This window comes from Ambystoma mexicanum, chromosome 7p (assembly GCF_040938575.1).
Source record: "Ambystoma mexicanum isolate Mex_15411 chromosome 7p, UKY_AmexF1_1, whole genome shotgun sequence".
In the NCBI taxonomy this organism is placed as follows: Eukaryota; Metazoa; Chordata; class Amphibia; order Caudata; family Ambystomatidae; genus Ambystoma; species Ambystoma mexicanum.
In genome coordinates, this window is record NC_090939.1 from 435,059,678 (window position 1) to 435,084,970 (window position 25,293).

The 25,293-nt window shown below is 44.0% G+C and overlaps 1 long non-coding RNA gene across 3 annotated transcripts in view; it reads left to right on the forward strand.

The window, feature by feature from the left end:
* The first annotated feature begins 1,177 nt into the window (after positions 1–1,177).
* LOC138526095 (uncharacterized) overlaps positions 1,178–25,293 on the forward strand; it is a 143,797-nt gene continuing 119,681 nt past the window's right edge. The window contains exons 1-5 of one of the 3 annotated variants that reach the window (XR_011283487.1): positions 1,178–8,357; positions 10,418–10,521; positions 14,664–14,708; positions 16,678–16,710; positions 17,390–17,453. This is a non-coding gene — a long non-coding RNA (uncharacterized lncRNA). Of the gene's footprint in view, positions 8,358–10,417; positions 10,522–14,663; positions 14,709–16,677; positions 16,711–17,389; positions 17,454–25,293 lie in introns of those variants that run through there. The other 2 variants (XR_011283486.1, XR_011283485.1) reach the window with 2 other exon arrangements.

Consider the following 25,293-nt stretch of genomic DNA (forward strand, 5'->3'; position numbering starts at 1 on the left):
ACATTCCTTTCAGAAAGCACAGTGGTGTAGAACACGTGTTAATTTCATAGGGCATGAGATTACTCCTCAGGGTCTCTGTCCCCAAGAAAAGAAAGTGGAAGCACTCCAGAAACTGAAGGATCCCACAACTCTGCGGCAACTAAGGAGCCTCCTTGGACTGACTAATTACAGCAGAAAGTTCATTGAGCGCTACGCAGAGATCTCTAGACCCCTGATTCATCTCCTGAAGGGGGGGGTCAAGTGGGAATGGGGTCCAGAACAAGCCGAGGCAGTAAGACAACTCAAAAGAAGCCTCTCACAAGCGCCTTGCCTAGCTTACCCTGTCAGAAACAAGGAGTTCTTCCTGGAGACAGGGTTCTCTAATACGTGCTTGACGGCAGTATTATACCAAAAGCATGACAAGGTCAATAAAGTAATCTCCTATGCGAGCAAAACTTTATCCTCTGTGGAGGAAAAATTCAACGATTGTGAGAAGGCACTCCTGGCAACGGTGTGGGCATTGAAGAATTACTGCCCGTTTATCCAGGGGGAACACATCATAGTGGAGACTCCACACCAGCCTCTGCAATATCTCCAAAGTGACAGAATCCGGGAAGGAATTGTGAGTAATTCCCGGATTACTTCCTGGATTCTGTCAATGCAAGGCTTTCCTGTGGAGGTCAGATATGGCCAAAACAAGAAGAGTCCCCTCGCGCAAGGTCTGGCTGAATTGCATGATTGTGCCAAAGAAAACTGTCTCGAGGACGAAAGTCTAAAAATCAAGGACAACATGGAGGCATACCTCAATTCCCCACACAAAGTCTTTGAAGAAGACAAGTGTGAGGGAATGCCCACTGTCTATGTGGATGGATGCTCTTACCATGTTGACAACAACGGGGAGAAAGAACTGGTGGCCGGCGTAGGGAATGCATGGGTGAAGGAGTTTCCAGAAGCCTCCGCTGGATACAAAATCAGTCCCCGAAGTAGTCAGGTGGCAGAATTGATGGCTGTGCATCAGGCCATCCTCACTGCTGTCCAACATCAACTCCACGAACTGGTCATAATCACAGATTCGGATTATGTACGGAACGGGTTCGTGGAGCACCTGGTTAACTGGAAAACCAGAGGCATGTTATGTGCTAATAACAAACCCTTGAAACATGGGAAGTTAATTCAAAACATTGATGATCTGGTCACATCGAATGGGATGACCATCTACTGGAAAAAGATCAAGGGTCATTCCAAAGTAGAGGGACCAGACAAAACTGGAAATGACTTAGCTGATCAGCTGGCCAAAACCGGGGCCATCCAAGGGGATCTAATAGAAATAGAGTCACTGTTGGGGGAAATCCAGGTCACTGACATCACTAGGTCCCAGACCAATGCTCACAATGATCTTTCAACTGCACAATGGAGTAAGGAGACCCCTGATGCTGATTTAATTACAGCTCAGAAGGGGGATCCAATCATTGGTAGGTTTTACCAACACCTTGAGGACCCTGAGAACTTTCCCCTGACGGTTACCGATTACATTGGGAAAGAGGACCTAAGAGTGTTGATGAAATGTCCAAAAAGGTTCCGAATCCAAGACGGTTTGTTGGTAAGGAAATCCCAAGCTGACCATGATCAGTGGGTGGGCCCTACCTCATTCCGAAGCCTGATGTTAATTCACGCCCATGATGCGGCCACCACCGGTCATAGGGGGTTTCACACGACACTGGAAATCTTAAGAGAGGTTGCATACTGGCCACACATGGGGCAGGACCTCGACCAATACTTGAAGGGGTGTCTTGTGTGTGCACAATTTCAGCCATCATCCCTGTCATGGTCAGATTTGCAAATCGACTTTGTAGGCCCTGTAATCCGCTCGTCTAGAGGAAACAAGTACATGTTGACCGTTACATGCTTGTTTACCAAGTGGGTGGAATGTCTCCCAGCCCCAAATAGCCCTGATGATTAACCACATCTTTTCCCGTTTTGGTCTACCTCAAAGGATTGAGTCAGACAGAGGTAGCCACTTCACCAGTGAAGTAATGACAAAGATGTGGGAGATACTGGGGGTTAAAAGGAAGCTACACATTGCTTACAGGCCAGCTTCTTCTGGAGCAGTAGAGAGATACAACCGAACCATTGTGAGCATCTTAAAAAAGTTTGTGGCAGATTCTGGGCCAAGTTGGGATATCCGATTACCTCTGGTCCTAATGGCCATCAGATCTACCCCTTCATCTGCAACTAAAATGTCACCATTTGAGTTGATGACTGGACGCAAGATGGTGCTTCCCCAGCATTTGCTCTATAGAACCCAAGAGCAAACGTTGATAAATGCCTCCACAACTCATGAGTATGTGGAGAATTTAAGGAAACACCTTCAGCATGCTTTTGCCTTTGCTCAGCGGAATCTAGAAAGATCAGCCGAGAGCATGAAGACCCACTATGATTTAAAAACTACCCGAAAGGAATATAAGGTGGGTGATCGGGTCTATCTATACAATTTCCAAAGGAGCCAGGCCAAACAGCGAAAATTCTTGCCTACATGGAAGGGACCATTATAGACAAGATCTCCCCTGTTGCATACAAGATCCACATCCCCAAAGGCAGTTCGGCAGAGGGGGAAGACACGTGGGTACATATAAATCAGCTAAAGTGTTGCCATCCCAGGCACATTCTGAAACAACTTGAGGAGTCCTCTGCAATACCAGAGGGGACCGCTCCAGAGTAATTCAATTCCAACCCTAAAATATCCCACATATAGTCTCTAAAATATTATGATTTGGGAAAAAAATTGTCTTATAATTGTATCTTGTTTTTTGTTAAAATAAGAACGCAAATGTTTTGACTATAAAATGTATATACCATCCCACTATATCAATGGTGGGGAAGAAATGTCTACGAATTGGTATTGCCGCTTTCCTTTGTCGTCCTAGGAGAAAGAAAACCTGGAGACTGGCCAAGGAGGACGATCCGGGAACCGGGAGCAGAGACCTGAGGGGCCCGGGGTACCACCCAATATTCCCATCAGGACCGGCGAGGAGAACCGATCGATCCAACTGGGTGGAGGAAAGGATGCTGAACTGTGCCATATACAGAATTGGAAGAAGATAATGCGGCCATACCAGCGCAAGGGCCCAAAATCTCCTTTGCACCCGACTTCCCCTCGACTTGAATCAAAGTGCAGTCAGGCGCGGGGATTTGTCAAGGGTTTTAACCCATGTTGAATCAATAGACTGGGTAGATGTAGGGATGAGCTGTCACTGCCCATTATTCTATCCCAGAACAAACTAAATCAATAGACTGGGTGGATGTGGGGATGAGCTATCGCTGCCCACATTCATGCCAGAATAGGAGAACTGTGCAGATGGCACGAGACCACTCCAAAGATACAACCTTCTTGTGGAGGGTTCCACATCACCACTCTACTGTAAGAATGCCATCAAAACAATGTTAAGCAAGGGCCCTATACTATCAAGCAAAAGACCACTCTATTGAAATGCAGTAATTCAAGACAACTCAAAAACGGATGCAGTACCGACAAATTCCCCAAGGTGGCGCTAGCGGTCTAAAATCTGACAGGGAAACTGTATTTAGGAGTTGCAAGAGGGGCAGGGACTTCAAAGCTTGTTAGTTAATTGGAAATTTTAGCCACCTGCTGTTCCCAGAGGCCAAGAGGCTGGGAAACCTTAACACCTCAGAGATTCCACACCAGGAGGCAGGATATCACATGACCCTGTTGATTGATTGAGGAGAGACTTCCAGGCAGCCAGCTGGAGCCCACACAAAAGGCTCTTTCTGTTGAATGGGGTATGTTAATTTTGAGTGTTTCCTGTCAACAGCCCTCTGCCAGCAAGGAGAGACATGTGATCACTGACCCACCCAGACTCCTGGAGGCGGACCTAAACACTTGGGGGAGTTGAATTGCAACAAATATATATTTTATAGAAACAGTGATAATGTATTGTAACCAAATGACAGGAATGTACAACTTTGAGAGTCTTAGTTTGAAAAATGCCCTCACGATTTGAGTCCAAACTCCAAAATGTTCTGGGGCAAAACCCTGCTAATCATGATTATTGTAGACAATGCTAGAGACATGGAAAGTTACTGGGATATATGTGGAAGGGAAATGTACCTTTGTATAAGTTTTGATGAAAAACTAATGTTGCAAAAACCAATAAAATCGAAAATAAGTTGCATTTTTGAATGCAAGCTCCTAGAAACGCCAGAGTCGGGACAGGGACTATCTTTAGTAATATATGATGTGTGTATGTGATGTCAAACAACTGTGTACCTGGGAAATATGTATTTGGATCAGGAATAGATTTGTGTGCACATTGACCAGGGGAGTGTCATTTCTGCAGGTCATAAAAATGACATCACTCTGACACACTATCCCTTCCCAAATCAGGGACCAAAGAATCTATTGACCTATCAAATCAAGAGAGGGGCAGGCTTAGGGATGCTAGCCTCTCCACCCACTTTTTAAAACACATAAAAAGAGACTGCTGGGACAGGTAGGGACATTCAATTCCATTTGCTGTGGAGCATGCTGACCGACGACTTCACATCCAGAAATCCAGACTTCAAATCCATCAATCTCCAGAAACTTTAGCAGAAATTAACTCCAGAATTTGTAGCACAGAGGCCTGAATCCACCAGCTGAATCCTCTTCAGCAGGCCTGAAAACCAACCAAACTATTCAACAGCCGGGCGAGCTGTTTGAATTCTTGGCCAAGAACAATTGCCAGAGACCAGACCAGAGATCCAGAGAGACCCAGACCGCTGTGAGCAGAACTGGTGCCTGATTGACCCGCCGAGCATTGAGAACCGAAGTCCAGTCCAGTTGACCAGATCCGTGACGAGGCCCATTCATTTCAAAATTAGGAGTGAGTATCCGCCAGAACTGTGCAGAACCCAATCTCTTAGTTAAAATAATCTAATTCAAGCTATTTTAACCTAATTAGAACAGCCTCCTAGAAATCGTGTCATCTGTAATTTTTAAAGCTGTACAACCGTCACCTGTCAATTCTGCAGCTGCAAGCTGTCACCTGTCATTTTGAGTTTACTTTAAATCCGAAAATCTACCTTTATTAAATCGTCTGTATCTCTGGAACCGTTTGTCCTAGGAACGAGATTTAACTTTCCTACTCGCTATACTTTTTCCGTAATCGCGACACACGCACTCGCGAAATTAACTGCGATTTGCGATTTGGCCCGATTTCTTCATCTGTAGAAATCAGCAGCTTTTTGCCTCTCTTTGCTAAAATTCGTTTGCAATCTGCTAATCATTCATAGAGTATTGTTAAAGTGAGCCTGAACTAATATAAAGTAGCAAACACCTACCCTGAACCTCTAGAGGGAATTAAAAGCAATTTTAGCACCTTTTCACTTCCTTGCAAACCACATTAAAGTAATTCGCCTGTGTTTAAAACTCTTCCCTTTTTTCTCTAAGCTTGCTGGGGGAACTGGAACTGTGTATTGCATTGTAAAGTGTGATTTGTTGGGATTCTTGAAGACTGTGTGCTCTCCTTCCATTTCTTGTAATGCATAGGGGGGGAGTGAATTGTCAAAAGAAAAAAGTGATCATATTACCTTTTGCTAAAATCATAACAAGTTATTTCTGTACTGCATTTTATTCCGCCTTGCATTTCCTTGAACCATATAAAGCATTCTTTCCCACCTTATTCTTCTGTTCCTATTCATAAGTTACCTCTTGCGGACTACTGCTCATATTCACAAGTGTAATATCCATTATCAATTTATTTAAAGAAGTGTGATATATATATATTGTTTACATTTTCAAATAAACCTTTTAATTTGCAATTGGGGTCAGGGGGATTCTAAGAGGGGGGTGTTATACAAGGGTTGTCATCCAGAGTACTGAACTGGATATAAAAATACATCAATAAGGGTTTTCCTCAGCATCCCAGACTAGGCATTGACTTAGCTGTAGTGTTGATTGAATATTGCTTACAAATGTACCAAGGGGGTTAGGGGGTCTGGAGAGTAAGTGAATGGTCAGGGTTTGGGAGTTGGCAATGGGCAGTTTAGCTATTAGGGATTTGCAGGAATTCGATTTGTCTGAAGGTGCAAGTCTCATGTTGAGGTTAGATTTGGTAATTATGGCAAGGCCTCCGCCTTTGGATTTAGCTCTGTCTGCTCTGAGAATGTTGTAGTTATCTGGAATGGCTAGCATTAGGGCGGGTCCATCGGCGGTGTGGAGACAAGACTCGGTAATGGCTAGGAATTCCAAATCTTCTAGTAGGATAAGGTCTGCTATGTCTGAAGCGTGGGCTACTATGGATTGTGCGTTTATTAGGGCACCTCTGATATTGGCAGTAGTAGCTTTAGTGGGTACTGTCACTGAGGCCTGATTGATCGCATTGTGAGTGGCAGGGGTGCTAGTTGGGATGTACAGTGGGCTGTAGGTGGAAAGATAGTCTGTTTGCCTTTATGTTTGAATGTTCTACAGTTATTGGTTTTGAGATGGGTGAGGCACTAGTGAGGGGTTCAAACATTTTTGGTAGCCTGGCGCATAATCTATAGTTTCTGGCAGTGGGACTACATGGGTTGGTCATGTTATGTGGTTTAGACGAGGGAGTATGAGAGGTGAGTAGGTGGGATGAAGTCAAGTTGTTAGATGGTAAGCAGCCGAGGGGGTCATGTTAGTGCGTGGGCTTGTGTGACTAGTCGCAAAGATCAGGTGTAGGATTGTCCTGAGTAGGACTGAACTGATACCTGATATGAACATTATGTTTAGGGGAGCTGGTTCCTGATTGAACAATAGCTGTTGCAATATGGGACACAGTTTACACTGTTGCTAGTGCATAGAGGGTGTATTAGTTGCACGGGTGCACCCTTGTAGCACGGTCAGTCAAGGTAAGGCATTTGCAGTATCAGTGGGTAGATAAGTGGTCACGTCGTTGAGGAACGCCACAGTAATTTGGGGCAGATTGATTGATCAAGGCAAGCAGTTAATGGGGCAGTGCAATAACAATAGGCATTTCAGAGAGCACCTCAGTGAGCGCCACAATACTTCAAGCAAAGCCAATCAGGCAGTCAGGGCAGGGCAATCAATGAGGCGGCAGTTCAGTGACAGTAGGCATTTCAGAGAGCACACCAGCGGGGAGCACCACAATACTTCAAGCAAAGCCAATCAGGCAGTCGGGGCAGAGCAATCAATGAGGCAGCAGTGCAATAACAGTAGGCATTTCAGAGAGGACCTCGGTGGGGAGTGTCACAATACATCAAGCTAAGCCAATCAAGCAGTCAGGGCAGGGCAATCAATGAGGCAGCAGTGCAATAACAGCAGGCATTTTAGAGAGCATATCGGCAACGAGCGCCACTGTGAATCGAACAACGCCAGTCAGTCAAAACAGTTGATGAGGCATTAATGCAATGGCAGTGGGCATATCAGTGAGTACATCAGCGAAGGGCGCCGCAGTAGTTTGATCGGGTAGGTCAACCGATCAGGACATATCAATCATTAGGCAATACACTAGCCATGGAAGATCACTAGCCAAATGGGGCAGGTGATCTCACCGTGGGTCGGTATGTGAAGAGTTAGTTCTGGACGGTCATTGATATCAATCGAGTAGATAGGTCATGTGGGCTGAGGGAAGAGCTACTCTGCACCCGGTGAATGAGCGAAGAGGGGTGGGCCGCTCTGAGCTCACCAGCTCGGTCAGCTCAGTCAGAATGGTGCCTTAGTCGTCTGCCTTTGTCAGGGGCTGGCTCACGCCTGCGGTCACACCTGATGTGCCAAATGGGAGTTGCCTGACCAATTCGTGGTCGGGGACACTTCAAGGTTGCAAGGAGTGGATCAATGAGCGGCGGCCATCTTGGTGTGTGCAAACCATGCGCTTTAGCACAGATTTCGGTGACAAATTTGGGTTGGGAGGGAGGATTTAAAATATTGGGCCGAATAGAGGGGAGCAGATAAGCCCACTAGAAATGTGGAACTTAAGATCCCTGCACTCGGCGTAGCACGTCGTGTGTGAGGAAAGGCTGCTAATTATCCTGGCGATGTTGAAGGCCTTACCGGCAGCAGGCAGGTTCAGTATTCCAGGTGAGCAACTCCTGCAGCTCATGGGCAAAGGGGAGCTCCTGCTCCGGCTCTGGGATGGGGAATAAATTGTGTTTAAATTGCATGCACTTTTCAGGTGTTGCTGCATGTGTGCTGGAACATGTGTTGATGGTTGTCTTGTGAGTTGTTGTTTGCACGTGTTGTATGTGACTGAGGAGTGCATGTGGTTCTTGACTTTATGGGTGCATGGATGTGTTGTTTGCACTCTGTTTCATTTTTTCCATTGTCTGCAGGTCCTTCCGTCAGGGAATGATGGCTATTTCATGGGATACATTTTGGCTGCATGCCCAGGAGACAGGTAAAACATGCATTTATCATGATTCTTATGGAATGGATACATTAGTTGCTGCATGTATGGATGTGGACATTCTAGTGCATTGCCCTCTTTGTCACAATTGTCAATTACCTCTTGGACATTATTTTTGTTGGGATGGGGTTTAATGTAGTCATGTTTTCAGAATCTGTCACATGTGGATCCTTACTGCACTGCTTTTCAACACACCGCAATAGAGACATGTTTGTGCACATCATGCACATTCTCGGACATGTGTGCAGCAATATGCCATTGTGCTTCTTGTATTTTGTGGACATGTTACTTTTTTAGGCCATGTATGGCTTGCAGCTCAGACATGATGTTTAATGAGTTTCAGGATTTATCACTGCTTAAACATTTGACAGGTTTGGTAGTTAGTTATATGGGATGTTTTTGGTGCCAAAGGGGTGTTTTAATTCAATGGTTTGCATGGTGCAAGTGGTGTCCTCCTCTTCAATGTGTTTCCTTTGGAAACACAAAATGAAATGTCCTTTTAGTTCTAAGGGATGCACACAAATTTGCACTTCGAAGGGCATTTTCTCAGGGTGGTTTGTTGGCACAGTGTATAGGCCCAGTGTCATCATTGAGTGGCACCTGGGATTTGGCAGGAATCAGGGGAATCAGGGGAAGGATTTTAGGTGAAAAAAGATTGCACAAGCTGGATACATGCAGCCTCTCCATGTGCTCTTTGCCCAGCCATACACAAGAAGTGTGCCTGTGGGTGTGGATGGAGTGCCAAGACCACCGGGACTACATGCTCTGTTGAAACATTGTGTACGACACATGCTGCCACAATGATCATGCAGACTACTGATGGTGCATATAGCAACGCACCACCACAGTGATCAAGGGAGCGGAAACATGACTCTAGCACTCTGAATGCTTGCTCCACTATGTCCTGACTCACAACATGGGCAGCGTTGTACCTTACCTCGGCAGGTGTGTTGGGGTTGAGTATGGGGGTCATCATATCATGTATGTGCTCATAGGGTAGGAACTGTCCCATGTAGATTTGAGAATGGTTGTCATTGGCATTTGTTGACAGTGTCTATTGCTCTGTGTGCAACATGCATGCATGTGCATGGCCATTCAATGAGCCATGTGTTGCCATTATTCCCAGCTTCCAGGACCCAGTGTAGTGCAGACATCCTGAAGATGTAACTATCATGTGGGCTACCAGTATAGTTGGCATCTACTTCAGTAATGATGCCCTTGGCATCACACTCAAACTGAATATTGATGGAGTGCCTATGTTTCCTTTTCCGGTAGATGTGCTCGCTTGCTTTAAGTAGATGTAAAGCAACATGGGTGCAATCGATAGCAACTAACTCTTTTGGAAATTGTGCCACCCCATAGAAATCCTGGACCACTGCTTGCCTTTCTGCCAGTGTTCTGGGCATATAGATACGCCGGTGGACAGAAGGATGTGCAGTCATGATTGCCAACACCTGGTGTAAGCAGCAAGACTGCGTGACCTGGGAGATGCCACGTACTATGGCGGTGGTCCACTGGAATTACCAAGTAGCCAAAAAATGCAGAGCAGTGATTACCTTTTGCAAGGGGTTCAGTGCTTGGGAGCACATGGTGGGTGATTTGAGGACAACTTCCCACTGCCTGACCAGGTCTAGGATGATATGTTGGGTAACATATGCGTTCCATACACCTAGTCATCAGGAATCCCAAAAAGGCTGGTCTGTGGGTGGAAGATCTGGGCCCTGGCCATCTTAATCCTTGTGCTGTGTGCATGGATGATTGCTGCAACGAATGGTGCATTCATTGTGACCTTATCCATGTTATTGTTGTTCACGCATGCTTTTATGCAGTAGTTAGTGTGGGCATGGAGGTTATCGCCTGCTATCTCATGGCGTAGGTGTTTCGGGATTTGCGCGTGCTTTTTCGCAACCCGGCATTCCCTGTTCAATTCCATGAATACGTTTGTTTTGCGTGCGTATGGGCGGTGCAACTGTTTGACAGTGGAACGTCCCTCGTAACGCCCACATTATCGCTTGATCTTCCTCATTTTGTGTGCTCTGCTCCCTTTTTAGGCGGCTGCCCAGGCCTGGCCCACCCCTTTCTTGGAGTCTTGGGCAAGGCGTTCATTGAGTTGTAGTGACGTGGCAGACCGGCATTGATTTCTCGCAAGTCCCAGGTAAGCCGAATGCATTGCTTTCCATGAATAGACAAACAGGGATTTCCACGCAATTTGGTGTGCCAAGTCCCTATTTACAGCACAATTAATTCCATAAAACGTGCCCACAGTCTCTTTTTAGGACCTTGTGCATTAGAGGCACACATCACAGCAAGCTCACTTGCCACAGTCTCGTCATGTTTCTACGAGTGTCATCCGCAATATCAGCCTTGGTGGATACTGTAAATCACTATTCAGTAGCACCTGGAGTGTTTATTATTGTCCAGGAAAGCCACACCGTTGAACATCGTGCAGGATCGTGCCAGTTGTCGCAACCCTCAAATACCACAGTCGTGAACAATAAGCGGATCGCCTGTACGGACCTTGATGATTATCAGATCAACAACAATATCACTTGTGTCACGCACGGTGTTTCTCTGACCTGTAATGCCCCCCCATTAGTTGTAAACACCGTTGCAGGCAACCAGAGATTATGTCGGGTATGTCGGGTATGTCCCAGTCTTTGTACTCATGGCTCTGCACGCACCTCAAGAGCGCAGGTAACCAGTGCTTCACACTGGGCCTCATTACGACCCTGGCGGATTTTTTCCGCCATCGGCGGACTTTTCCGCCATCGGCGGACTTTTCCGCCATGGCGCAAAGTCCCTTTACGCCATGGCGGATGGCGGACTTACCGCCCCATTCGAGGTCGGCGGGGCGGTAAGTCCCCATTGACCCATTTACCCTTCCCCATTCCCATTTCGGCCCCATAGGGCTCAATGGGAGTGGGGAAGGTGTTAATTACGCCACCGTACACTACGGTGGCGTAATTAACACCGAGGTCCCATAGCGCCATGGATTTTTACGCCCGCAAAAAGCGGGCGGAAAAGTGACCATGGCGCTCTGGGAACTCGTAGTTGGCGGTAAGGGGTCGGCGCAGCTAACGCTGGCGCAAACCCCTTACCGCCAGGGTCCTAATGAGGCCCACTGACTTTTAATCCAGACTTAATAACCATACACAAGTCTTAGTTCTTGTTTCTGGCTGCTCTGATGCTATGTTGAACCAGTGCCGATTTTATTTTAACCACCGCACAAAGCTTCCCAAGGCTAAATGACCCCCGAATATTACAGGGCCCAGTGGGGAGGAGGGGGCGGGGGGTACTTGCTGATTGCATTCTAAGTATTGATGCTGCTTGCCCCTCCTTTTGAATGCCACCAAGCTACTTATTTTGCATTTTCCAATATGGGGCGAGCACTCAGCAGGGGGCGTGTGCCTTGCCAACTGAAGCCCGAGATATGGTTACACTATCGAGGCTGACAAGTGTCAAAATTGTTAGCACATTTTATACTTCTTTTTCATTCAAAATTCTTTTTGGTTTTGATATGGTCATGATCCAATGTTTTCAAAGCTTTTGAACATTATGAAAGTGGGATCTTTCAGAGAGTGTGCACACATAAACATGGTTTATGAATATGCGTCTCAGAAAAGAATTAAACTCTCTGCAACAATGTTGGGGCAGTTGTTCACGTACTCAGTGCGAGGTGTAGCAGGCGCCATGATATTATTTTTGTGCACTGTCTTTGACGAAATTAAATTAAAGAAAACATATTAAAAATGAGTTTCACCGTCATTATTTGTCTTATACAGTATTCAAAGAAAATAGCCTTGCTTGGAAATATAAGGAGTTAAACAATAAACCTGATGATTGCGTAGTAGAATATATTGAGTTGGGGACACAGGCCGTTCCTCAGTGAGTCGCATAAGCCAGCACAGCAGTTGCCTTTCTGTGAAGGGTCACCGTTTTTTAGTTGAGAATATAAATTACATTTTCATGAACGTGTGAATCATCGGCACATGGAAAGTAAATAGCATGGGATTGCTGCCTGACAAGGATGATAGTAAAACTAATTTGATTCTATTTTCAAAACCTGAAAAAATATTTTGCAATGTTCTTGTCCTGGGGTGTATGACGTCTAACTCCGCAAACCAGTATCGCTGCCTCCTGCAGGCGATTATCTTCTCACAAAAGTTTGCAGTAATGCAAAGACTGATTTTAATACGCTAGTTTGCAGACAGCCTGCTCTGCACTCATCACATTTCTTTTGCTAGTAGTGACATCCCTCAAAGTCATTTTGTAGCAATGTTAAAAAAAAACGTGTTTATGATGTAATAGGGAGTGTGCACTTTAAAGAGTGCAGAATGTACCAGAAATTAAAATGTATGGTCGTCTTTAATGTCTGGATAACATGTTGGAGTTTATATGGTAAGCACTGTTTGGATTAAGATATGCAACGAGTGTAAACAGCTTTGTGCAAAAACAGAAAGCAATTGCAATATGATATGAATCGCTGTTTGCATTATCAAGACAACAATGTTACATTGTTTGAAGGCAAAATATTCCAGTCATTACTATCGATTCGTTACACTTTCCTTCTCAGACAGTGAACAATTCATGACTGCCATGACACAACACTAAAATTGATGAACAAATATATTTCATTTTGTGTTTAAAGATTTTATTAATTTGTAAACATACAAGGCATAAAAGGATTATAATATAATGATAAACATAGTAGATAACATAAGTTTGTTTGAGGATCAATGTGAAACAACAAGGAGGCCTAGTATGAAAACAAGGACCATGGCTATAAGAGCTTCAATTTTTGAATAGGTGAGGGAGACTGTACAGACACTGAGAATCAAGCAATAACAGCACATGTACACAAGGGAGGGTAGGATGGGGTAGGATTAAAGTTGGGATACTGTGCATAATATAGATACAGCAAGAAAACAGTTATACAGGAGTTTAATAAGCTAAACATTGTATAAACAATTTCCATTCAAGTTCATGTTTGGGTGATAGAGACAGAGTGGAGGCGTTACACCTTTCTAGTCTGTGACTATTGCAGATTGAATTCCACCACCAACGTGTTACAGTTTGTTCAAGTTTTTCCAGTTAGATGTTATGGTTTTGATGGTAATTAATAGAACAAGATCAAAGCAGCAGTCTTCCTTGTTTATATCATCTTTAAGAAGAACACTTCCTGAAAATAAATTTAAAAAAAAAAACGGTGGCTCAAACCCATGTTGTACTTTGAAGATATCTTTCAGGATCTTCCATACATCAAGCCAAAAAGAATGGGCACATGTATATTCTAGAACCATATGTTTAAATGTGCCTGAGGGGTGCAGGCTGCTCCAGCAGTTATCATTTGGCATATGCCCACATTTAAATAGCAGAGAGGAGGTGACAAGGTTATATGATGTAAGAAATGTTGGGTGTGTAGTAGACTTGCTGAAGTGGTGAATTTGGATATATGATTCCATACTTGAGGCCATTGTAGCTGATTGTCCAGGAGAGGGAAGGCTTGCTGCCACACCAGGCAATCGTTCCTCAAATGTCTCCTGGAAGGGTTTCCAACAAGACATTTATAATTAAGCAGACATATTAGTGTTAAGTAAAGCTTGTAACCTGTCAGCATTGGGAGCAATTTCTTTACAAATCAAGGAGTCATAATTTGTCATAACTGCATCAATGATAGATACAAATGTTTGCAAATAGGTGAACAGTGCATGAAATTGGGCTGCAAGTACATTGACAGAAATGGGAATGCCTTGCACAAACAATTGATCTTTATAATTAATGCCAATAGAGAGCCATTTCCTCCAAAAGATTTACCTTTTTTCATTTTAATTAATGGGTTAAACCACATGACTGGTGAGATATACTGTGAGCAGTTGGAGGTAGTTGGAAGCATATCTGTTCTAAAGCAATGAGCAGATAGGATAGTAGTGGCACATTTAATATATCTGTTTTTTGTTTTGACATGCAGTCAGCGAGATCTCCAGACATAACCAGTGAGGCATATCATTAGGTTGTTCAAGAGAAAACCACAGCTGTACTTGTTTCAGAACAAAAGCCATATAATATTTTCTAAAATCAGGAAAATGAACTCCTCCAGATGCTTGTGGTTTCTTAAGTTTGCATATGATGTGATATGATAGGTTATTTAAAACGCGCTTAATACCCAGAGGTTTCTAAGCGCGGACCCGGGGATCGAACCTGTGGTGCTCTGTGTCGTCTTGCTTCCAAGGCGAGCACGTTGCCCCAGAGCTATCTTCCCGAGATAATAGGGATAATCTATGTCTCTTTTTCCCCCAGAGGAGGTTTGTCATACAGGAGTCTATGGATTTAAAGAAATAGAAGGTAAGAGGGATTGGCAGCATAGAAAGAGGGTACATAATAATTGGGGAGATCATCATTTTAATAGATTCTAGTCTGCCCCACCAGGACAAGTGAAGGTGGGACCAGGAGTTCATAAGTTCATTTATTTTAGAGTGTATAGATTCAGTGTTGCTGTTGGTAATATTTTTAAGAGAGGTGGAAATGTGTATGCTGAGATATTTAATTCCATTGGGGCACCAGGTCATGCCTAAAGATTGGATGTGATGTTTGGTGCAGTGTATATTAAGAGGTAGAATTCCTGATTTATCTGTGTTTAGTTTATATCCTGAAGCTAAGGAGAATTGGGAGATAAGGTTTAGGAGATGTGGCAAAGACATATGCAGATCTTTAAGGAATAATAACACATTGGGACTCATTACGAGTCAGGTGGTCCGGAAATAGCGGTGGCGGTAAACCCGCCACCACCGTTGTTTCCGGATCGCCTGATCTCGAGTCCTGCAGGCGGAGGTGTCATTCCCGCCAGGTCTGACCTGGCGGGTTTAACACCGCCTGCCTGGAGGCGGACATGGAAACACCGCCACCATCACGAGATGGTGCCAGTGTTTCCATGGTCCCCATTCCCATTGAGTCCTACGGGACTCAATGGGAATGGGGATTTACCGAATTCCGCCTCCAGAATTCCCGGGTCACCAGGGTTGCAATGCCCCGGTAATTCCGGTAATCAAGGAGGAGGAATGGTAATACGAGTCCGGCGGTAACCGGCTGGAAAGAACGGCAGGTTACCGCTGGACTCGTAATGAGGCCCATTGTCTGCGTAAGCTGCTGATTTCATCCGTGTGTCACCACACTTTACGCATTTTACAGAGTGATTTTGTCCGACTCCTTCTAGGAAAGGTTATAAGGCTAAAATGAAAATGAGTGGGGATATGGGGCATCCTTGGCTTGGGCCTCTAAATAAGGGGAAGTATGAGGACATTTGGCCATTAATGAAGACGGCTGTCTTGGGATTTTAATAAAGTACTTTTATCATAGAGAGAAAAGGGGTGTCAAAGCCATGCCACTTAAGAGCTTCAAACATGTAGTTCCATTCCACCCGATCATAGGCTTTTTCAGTGTCTAAAGCTACTGCAGTATAGCGTTCTATGGAGCCATGTATTTTGTCTAGGATATTTAAGAATAGTCATATGTTTGAGGAGGATAGTCTACCTTTGATATAACCCACTTGGTCTGGTTTAATTAGTTTGGGTAATAGGGGAAGTAGTCTTTTAGCTAAGGTTTTAGCAAAGATTTTGCAATCTGTGTTAATGAGTGATATAGGTCTATAGCTCTGAGGTATTTCGGGATCTTTCTTGGGTTTAGGGAAAACTATGAGCATGGCTTCTATTTAAGGTGAATTGAGAAAAAAGCTCACTTAGTTTGGGTACCAAAGGGTTATCAAAATGTGCAAAAACATCAGCGGAAAACCATCAGGGCCTGGGGCTTTCCCTTTTTTAAGATCTTTTATTGCTTTGTAGATTTCGCTAAGAGAAATAGGGGCATTGAGGATTTGTAAGTTACCTTCAGGATACGTAGTGTGAGGTATATTTCTGAAAACATTCTGAATATGTGTGTTGTTAGGAGGGGATTCAGACATGTATAACATTTGGTAAAAGTTAGAAAAAGCTTTAATAATATCCTTATCTGAAAAGATCCTATTTCCCAACCGGTCTTTAATAACAGAAATTCTTTTTCTTTTTGTTTTCCTTTTTGAATTTCAGGTATGATGCCAGGGATTTACTTCATCTATTAGAAAATGTATACATTTTTGATTTGTATTTTAAGAGATTAGTGCAGGAAAATTGTGTGACCAGCTTATTGTATTGTAGTCTGAGATTCATAATATTATTTAGAGTCACTTCTGAGTTGGTGCGTGTGTATTGGGATTCTAGGGTCTTGTGTTTTGTGAGAATTTTTTGTGATTCTTGTTTATGTTTCTTCTTTTTATTTGCAGAAAAGCATATAATGCAAACCTAAGAACCGCTTTGTAGGTATACCAATTATTAACAACCGATGTGTCTTGACTTTTGTTTTCTCAGAAAAAGTTATGATACTGTTGTGCAATGAAAGGTGTAAATAATTCATCTTTCAAGAGGGCTGAATTGAATCTCCATCTATTGGATTTGCAAGTATCTTGTGAGGTCGCTAATTGAATGTGTAATGGAGCATGGTCATGTAATGATATACACTCAATTTTGGCTTCTTTAAGACCACTCGGTAAGGATTTCGGAATGAATATATAATCTAGCCTTGATAAAGTCTTGTGGGGATTAGAAAAGAAGGTATATTCTAAATCAGCAGGGTGCATAATATGACTAGCATTAACTAGGACTAACTTTGAGATGCATTTCGTAAACTGCATATCAGATTTTGTTTTTTTAAAGTGAACAGTGCATTTCCTGTCTAGGGACGGATCCATTATGTCACTACAATCATCACATACTGTGAAATTATTAGGATTAGATTGGAATATGTGATTTTGAAGTTTTAACCAAAAGGAGGGATCAGGCAATGTTGGACCATGGACATTTAAGATTATATATTTCTTGGAGTCAACACAAATTGTAACGGAAACCCATCTATCGATGTCATCAGATTTGTTCGCTATTACTTTACATTTGAAACCCTTATTAATCAAAGTAATGACTCTGTTTTTTTCCCATTAGCTGCACTGGAAAAAACATGACCTACCCAGTGGCGTTTGGGTTTGGCAGTTTCTGCTTGTGAGAGGTGTGTTTCCTGAATACAGGCAATAGATGGCTTAGCTCAATTTAGGTGTGATATAATTTTCTGTCTCTTAATAGGGTTATGCAATCGTTTAACATCCCACAAATTAACATTGAATGTCATTGTTTACCGCAGAAAGATACAAATATCCTAATGGATAGTTTTGTTGCATGAGAAATTGGATACACAGGTACACATGGAGAGGACAGAGAGGGAGGGACACACAAGCAAGATGGGGAGACAAACTAAATCAACATGGATAATATATCACCATAAAAAAAAGTATATCAAAAATGGTTGTGGCTAACAGGATACTTGCACACCGATCCATGTCGAGCAAAAAGAAAAAGGGAGGTTGGAGTGCCATTGAACAGACGGCCACCTCTGCATCCCGCTCCGGGGGATGACATAACAATAAAGATCTATTGTGGCAAGTTAATCATAGATATTTGATGTACATCAAACTGGAGGTCTTGAAATATTAATTTCTTCTCTCTTTTGGTTTTGAAGGAAGTGTCTTAGGTCTATTGGGTTTTGAAAGGTAGCGGTATGTGTATTGAGGGTTACCTTATGTGTAGCTGGTTGAATCATGCCTTATCTTGCCTTTAGCTGCTTTAAGGCTGGTCTAAGGGCCAAAAGTTATTTTCTTCTGGCAACTGTGATGTTCAAAACATCCTGGGTAATAAAGATCTTCCTGTCATTCCAGAAGAGTTGCTTAATTAGTTTTGGTTTTTCCAAGATAAGACATGTGAGTAGTCTAATAATGCAAATATGAGGGTTCTACAGGAATGACAAGATTTTGTCAAGTTGATTTGACGCACACAGAGGGCTCTTTCAATGTTGATTTGGGTTGATGCTGGTAAGTCCAGAAGTTTGGTAAGCATATTGTTGAGGAATAGGATTGTATTATCTCCTTCAATACCCTCAGGAGTCACACAATACACAGATTATTTCTCCTGCTCCAGTTTTCCAAGTTCTCCATTGGTTTTTGCAGGGATTTAACTGTATTTCCAAGCGTTTGTACTATGCCTATAACATCTTCAGAATCACTGACTTTGTCTCTCAACTTCCGTAATCATTAATTTAAATGTGGACAAGTGATTCTTCCTTCGGCATAGGTGAATTACTCGTCTGTTTGTTAGATTTATAACATAAATTATACATTTATATTTATAGATTTAAATTTATATTTATAAATTTATATTTATAAATTAAAATTTATAGATTTATAACATAAATTATAATATATAAATTGTTAGATTTATAGATTTAGATTTGTTAGATTTGTGTGTTAGTGTTAGATGGAGATAAAGGAAAATCCTTAATTTGACCTTTTTTGATGCCATATTGGGTAACTTGGTGTCAATGATATAGAATTGTACAAAGCTTGTACAAGCAGGTTGAGGTCATTTAGAAAGATCTATTCATAGATGAGTGGCTCAAGTAACATGTGTACAATGTTATGTGGGGTAACAGTTATTGAAATTACATCAGTTTAGAAGCCTTAATATAGGTCTTTTGGGCAAAATATGGTAGCAACACTTGAGTATGAGCTTATAACACCCATCAAAAGCCTTTGTTTGAATAGAGAGCCTGTGTTGTTGTAGAAATGTGCTGCCGGGAGATAAGCACTGCTTCCGTTGCATCCGGGGCTGACGCTGCCTGAGGCCAGCTTTTCGGAACAGCCGTGTTAGCTTCCAATTTGATGTCAGAGCTGGGAGGCAGCACCACGGTCCACCAGAGATGAAGCAGGTAGTTACTGTGTTATAGTAATACACAAATGCATGTACGGGACTTCAGTTATGTGACGCCACCAGAGCGGGAGCACAGAAATTAGGTGGCCATTCTCGTCAGCACTAAGCCATGCCCCCCCTATGAAAAAAAAGATTAAGGGCCATATTCATGGAAAAGTCCTCATAGACCCTGCAAAGCCTGCGCGCACAGAACGATTATGTGTGAACCTGCACACATAAGCTATTCTGCACGGTCCGCATATTCATGGAATTGTCCCTACAAAGTAAACCTATACGCAACTTGCGGCTGGAACGCCCCAACACGACCCCCCCTGCAAAGCAGATACAGGCACTAATACCTACCTGTGCCCGGTCCCTGGGCGCAAACCCATGTACCCCTGTAATCCTGTCTGGGGTCCCCAGCAATCAAGCCAGCACCCCAGTCCCACTGCGTAGTGTCCCTCAAAACTATTACAAGCACCCGATCAACATGCGTAACTTGTATAATAAAACAATTTATCGTAAATATGTGCACAAACCCCGGGTAAACTGTTCCTGCACCCCACTACAATACTTATGCGCACCCCCAAGTCCGATTGGAACCCTGGCAGCATGCATGCACTCCTAAATCCAACATCCGATCTTACCTCGAAGCAGTGATTACTATGCACAAGTCTCTGTTCGCCTACCTTTGGGAGACGGATAGATTGACTGCTTTGTGTGGCCATTTCCTTGATGAGAGGTTGCGCGGACAGATCCATGAATACATTTGGTTATGCATATTTGTGGAAGTGCGATGGACTGCCAGCAGGCTGTCCCTCGTAACGCCCACATTTTCCCTTGGTCTTCCCCATTTTGCTAGTTCTGCTGCTACTCAGGTCTATGCGCATGACAAGGTGTCTCGGGCAAGGCACACGGCTGCTGGCAGCGACATGCTGAGCCTGTGCCAAGTCGCTGCAGATTAGAAAAAATTCCAGGGCAGTCGATTCCATGAATTGACAAACAGGGTATTGTATGCGATTTGGCCCGCTATGTCCTGATGTACCACACATATAATTCCAAGAATCACAATCTAACTGTCGCTAGTCATACAGGCTATGCGAAAGTTGAAAATGAGTGCAGAGACCGTGCATGAACAGATCAAAGACATCCTGGACATAGTGGTCCATCAACACTGCTGTGACTGCTTTCATGCCTGGCAGGTCTATAATGTGTTTGCACCTTTCATTATGCCCTCTGTACTGTGCCATTGTTTCTGAAGAACAGTATTCCATCCATTAGCTTTGTTATGTGCACTGGTCCTTCTTCCTCTTTCACCCATGTCAATTGTCTGGAATATTTACTCCATTCTCCCCAGGACACTCTCGATTTGCAGGTTCAATAGGATGCCATGAGAATCCTATACACGCCTCTTCTCTACACCCCATTATCCATTCTACCCGACCTTGAGGGATGTACACTTCTACTGTAATGTGTAGCTGATTTCTGTCCCAGCAAAACGGTGTCTCTCTGCCTCTTTTAACCATACATTTCAACAAAGGGTGGTATCTCACTGACATTTCTCTTGTTCTTGGTCCTGATGATATATTTTTGATTACGTTTTCGATAATTTTTTGTTTTTATTAATCTATCTGCATAAGGGGAAATCTGCTTTTCCCCCCATTTTATGATAGCTGAACATTCCCAGAACCCCCCTCTTTTTTCATAATGCAGTGTGAGTTAAGCAGTGTGCCCTCCTTACTAGTATTTCCTCAGCACCGGGCAATCTGGAAACACTCAAGGTTTAAGGAAGGAGTGAGAACAAAAAAAAGTTTTCATCTTATTTCACCCTTTCCACTTTTGTCATGTGGCGATACCACGTGTTATAAGTTTCATGAGTGAAACCATGGACATATTCTCTTAGATGATATCCGTCATCTGTCACTTCTCTTCTAATTCTAGATGCTTCCTCACTTAAGTTAGCAACTACATTAGTTGTATCATCACTAAAAGATCGTATTGCCACTGTATAGGCCATCCAGGAAAAACAAAAGGCAAAAAAAAAGGTGCCAATCATTATGGCAAGCGAGTCCATTGTTTGTAGGTATCTCCTTCTTCTCATATTCTGAGATTTCAAAGATACTCTCTCTTGCATTAAAGAAATGTACACTGTCCATTTATATACTGTATTTTTTGGCATTGCTGGGCAGATGTCATCCTCGCTCTCATCTGTGGTCTGGTTGTTTTCTCTGCTTCTTCTGACTCCTACTCATTCGACGGGGTGCGTGTTTATGAATATTTTGACGTCTCCTATATGCACCCAGGTATTTTCGATGTGCAAATTTATTGCCCTTGGTGTAGCATACTGCAGCCTAAATTAGCCTTTAAAGCATGGCTTGTGCCGCTTTCTAATAAAATTCTGTATATAGATGAAGGGCCCTGGAAATAGGGACAAGGGGGTCATTACAGAATTCACTTTAACCATTCCTTCTCTGTTGTCATTAGTAGCTTCTTAGCCCCCGTCATACCTCAATCTGTCGAGAGATACATTTCAGACATTTAGACATAGCAGTTAAATAATCATGCATCTCATCACCTAGCACTGTTGCAGAGTTTTTGCAACCATTTGAGCCTGCGTGGGAGGAACAATGGGAACTTGCATGCATCTGCCCGTTACTAGTTCATGTTGCATGGGGTGGAGGTTCGAACCTGACTGATTGCATAATTCAAAAAAGGCAAGGTGAAAGCAATGATATGATATGGTATGGCAATTATAACGCGCCTATACACAAATGTTTCAAGGCGCGACGAGGCAAGGGAGGGGAACAGAGAGAAGACAGAGACAGCGATCTTACTAGGCCAGGTGACATTGAGATTGTGCAAGTGCAAGGGAGGGGTGAAGGGGAAAAGTGCGAGCGGCAAGGGGGAGGGGAAGTGCAGTACATAGGATAACAGTAAATAAATAGAAACAATAAATAGGAACAATAAATAAAATGCGGCCAGCTGGTGACAGATGCAAGGATAAGTGCAGGCATCAGGTGTCAAGTGCTGGTAGGGGGCTTTTGGGATACAGAAACACCCCCAAGTGCAAGGGTTGCCAGGTATGCAACTTGTGGGAAGGGGACCTGGGCCCGAGATCAGAGGGTAGGCAGGTCACCAGTGCAGTTTAAGCAGAGGAGTTCAACAGGGGAGAGGAGGAGAGAAAGCAGAGGCAAAGAGGAAGGTCTTGAGGTGCTTCCGGAACAGGAGATGGTTCTCCTATATTTTCAGAGAGGCAGGGAGCCTGTTCCAGAGGGCAGGCCCAGCCAAAGAAAGAGATCTACCACCAACTCGTTGCTTGGACAAGCGACTGGCCTTGAGAGAGTTGGAGGCCGATGAGCGAAGAGCTCGAGAAGGAAGATATTGAGTAAGAGAAAGTTTAAGGTATTGAGGCCCCAGGCCCCAGAAGGCCTATTGGATGATGCAGAGGGTTTTGAAGTTAATCCTCGCAGCCACCGGGAGCCAGTGAAGAGATTTCAGTCCTGGAGAGATACAATCCCTGGTCTTGAGGCCAAGGACAAGTCTTGCAGTCCTGTTCTGGATGAGTTGCAGAGGGAGGAGAGTAGAAGCGGGCAGATTAAGAAAGAGGATGTTGCAGTAGTCCAACCTATGGAGAACCAGAGCTCTGGAGACAGTGAGCTTCTGGGGGAAGGAGAGGAAAGGAATAATACCTCTGAGGAGGTGCAGCTGGCTGGTAGTGCTACTTCTTAGAGATATCAGAGATCTAAGTGTGCAGTCGAAGATAACCCTGAGGTTTTTAGCCTCACAGGTGGGAGCAGGAAGAGGGCCAAGAGAGGCCGGCCAGAGAGAGACAGGAAAGGAGGGAGTGGGTGTGCCAATAAGGAGGCACTCTGTCTTACTGGCCTAAAGGCAGATATCATTGGCGGCACACCACTCCCGGATAGCAGAAAGACAGTCGGATATGAGAGAAGGGGAAGAGATGGCTGAAGGGAGCCTGAGAATTAGCTGAGTATCAGCCGCATAGCACTGAAAGTTGGAGTATAGAGCAACAATGTGGTGGGCAAGAAGTGGCAGGTGTTGGTTGAACAGCCAGGGAGAGAGGATAGACCCCTGGGGGACACCACAGGTAGAGATAGAGGTAGAGGAGAGGAAGGATCCAAGTTGAACCTGGGAGGGTCGATCAGAGAGGAAAGAAGTCAGCCACGCCAGGGCCTGACTGGTGACACCCAGGTTATCACAGAGACAGTTGAGCAGGATGGCATGGTTGACCATGTCAAAAGCATACGAGAGATCAAGTAAGATGCGGACACAGTGGAGTGTTGGAATCAAGGTTGGAGAGCAGGTCTTCACGGATGTTCAGGAGAGCAGTTTCTGTGCTTCTGTCAGCTCTGAAGCCAGACTGATGGTCATGGAGACAACCAACAGATTCAGTGTGGAGATTAAGCTCTAAGATGCCCAGCTTTTCCAGGAGTTTGCCAAGGAGAGGAGTGATGGATATTGGGCGATAGTTACCTGGGCAGGACAGGTCGGGAGAGGGTTTCTTGAGAAGAGGATGCACAAGGGAGTGCTTCAGGGGGCAAGGGAACACTCCAGTGGCGAAGGAGTGATTTCAGAAGTCAGCCAGAGAAGAAGCCAGGGTGTCAATGTGGTCCTTGATGGTTTTGGAGGAACAGGGTGATGAGACTTTTATAGATCGGACTTGTCTGGAAACCTCGTCAGGGCAGAACAGGGGAAAGACAGAAAAGGGGGAGGAGAGGTGGATTAAGAAAGGCGAGAGGAAGAGCAGGGAGTTGAGGGAGGATGGGGAGAGGGAGGAGAGGACAGGATGTCCTGAGTAGAAATGAAATGAGAAGCCAGAGCCTGGGAGGGGAAAGGAGAGGTAGAGACTGCAGTAGGATTGGCCAGTTCCTTGCAGATTTTAAAGAGTTTGGCCGAGTTGTTAGATGCCTCAGTGACGCGGGCTTAGATGTGGGCTCTTTTCTTGATGCGGACAGAGAGTCGGTATAGCCTTTAGAGCAGGCGACAGGCCAGTTGATCAGAGGATGTACTGGAAGCACACCATGCAACCAATGCAACCAATTCTTCTTCAGGGTCTCTTTTAATTATGCAATGCATTCCTTCAAGAGGACATTGAGGTGCACCACAATGCCATTGACCTGCAGGTGACAAACAGTACAAAGGGTGTGCTTGAGGCCAAGCAGGGATGTAAATTCAGAAAATAATTCATTGTTGAAATGTGGTCCATTTTCTGACTGCAGCACTTTGCACTCTCGACATCAGCGAAACCCCTCACATAAAAGGAATGTAGCAGCTGGATTGGCATCAGCATGGCTACAGGGACCTGCTTCTATCCAATATGAAAAGGGACAAACTACCACAATCATGTATTGGTATCCACAACGATTTTGCAGCATATCAACATAGTTGATGTACAAATGCTGTAAAGGGCCTGTTTGGCAGGGTATTGCTCCTCTCGCTGTTCACAGCGTATGTCCAGCAGTATATTGTTAATACGTGGCACAATTTATAATAAAATAAACAACACCCCAATGCAGTTTAGGGACAAACCAGTGCTCTGAAAAGTCTTCTGCTACATGTTCTCTTGTGGCATGAGCTGGATAGTGCAGCTGTTCTAACACTGTTATTTTCATGTTGATTGTATATTTGTTAGGGGCAATTATAATTTCTGCTATTTGTGGAAATTGCTGCTTTTTTGCTTCTGCATCTGTTGCATCGTTAATACAAGAAACGAATTCTGTGCCCTTTGTATGCACTGCTCATTTCACCATTGCAGCTGCCTTGGGATATGCTAGTACATATAGTAGTCTTTCTAATAATAGAGCATGGTGTACTGTTGTTCTGTCTGCGTGCTAGAAGCCCCACTTTTTCCACCATGACAGTCAGATAGGTGGAATAAATTGTCACTAGCTGGTCCTCAAGCTTTCCAAATGCTAATATCACTTCATGATCAGGACAGGAAGCCTGCACCCCTGCACCTTGCCACTCCTTCCACTGCCACCCGGCAAAGAAGAAATTATCCCCATGCACTTCACCTGATCTGCAGTTTCTGCACAATATGCTGAGTGAGTTCCGCAACTACGAAGTTGAATTCTGCATCATACAATGTATGC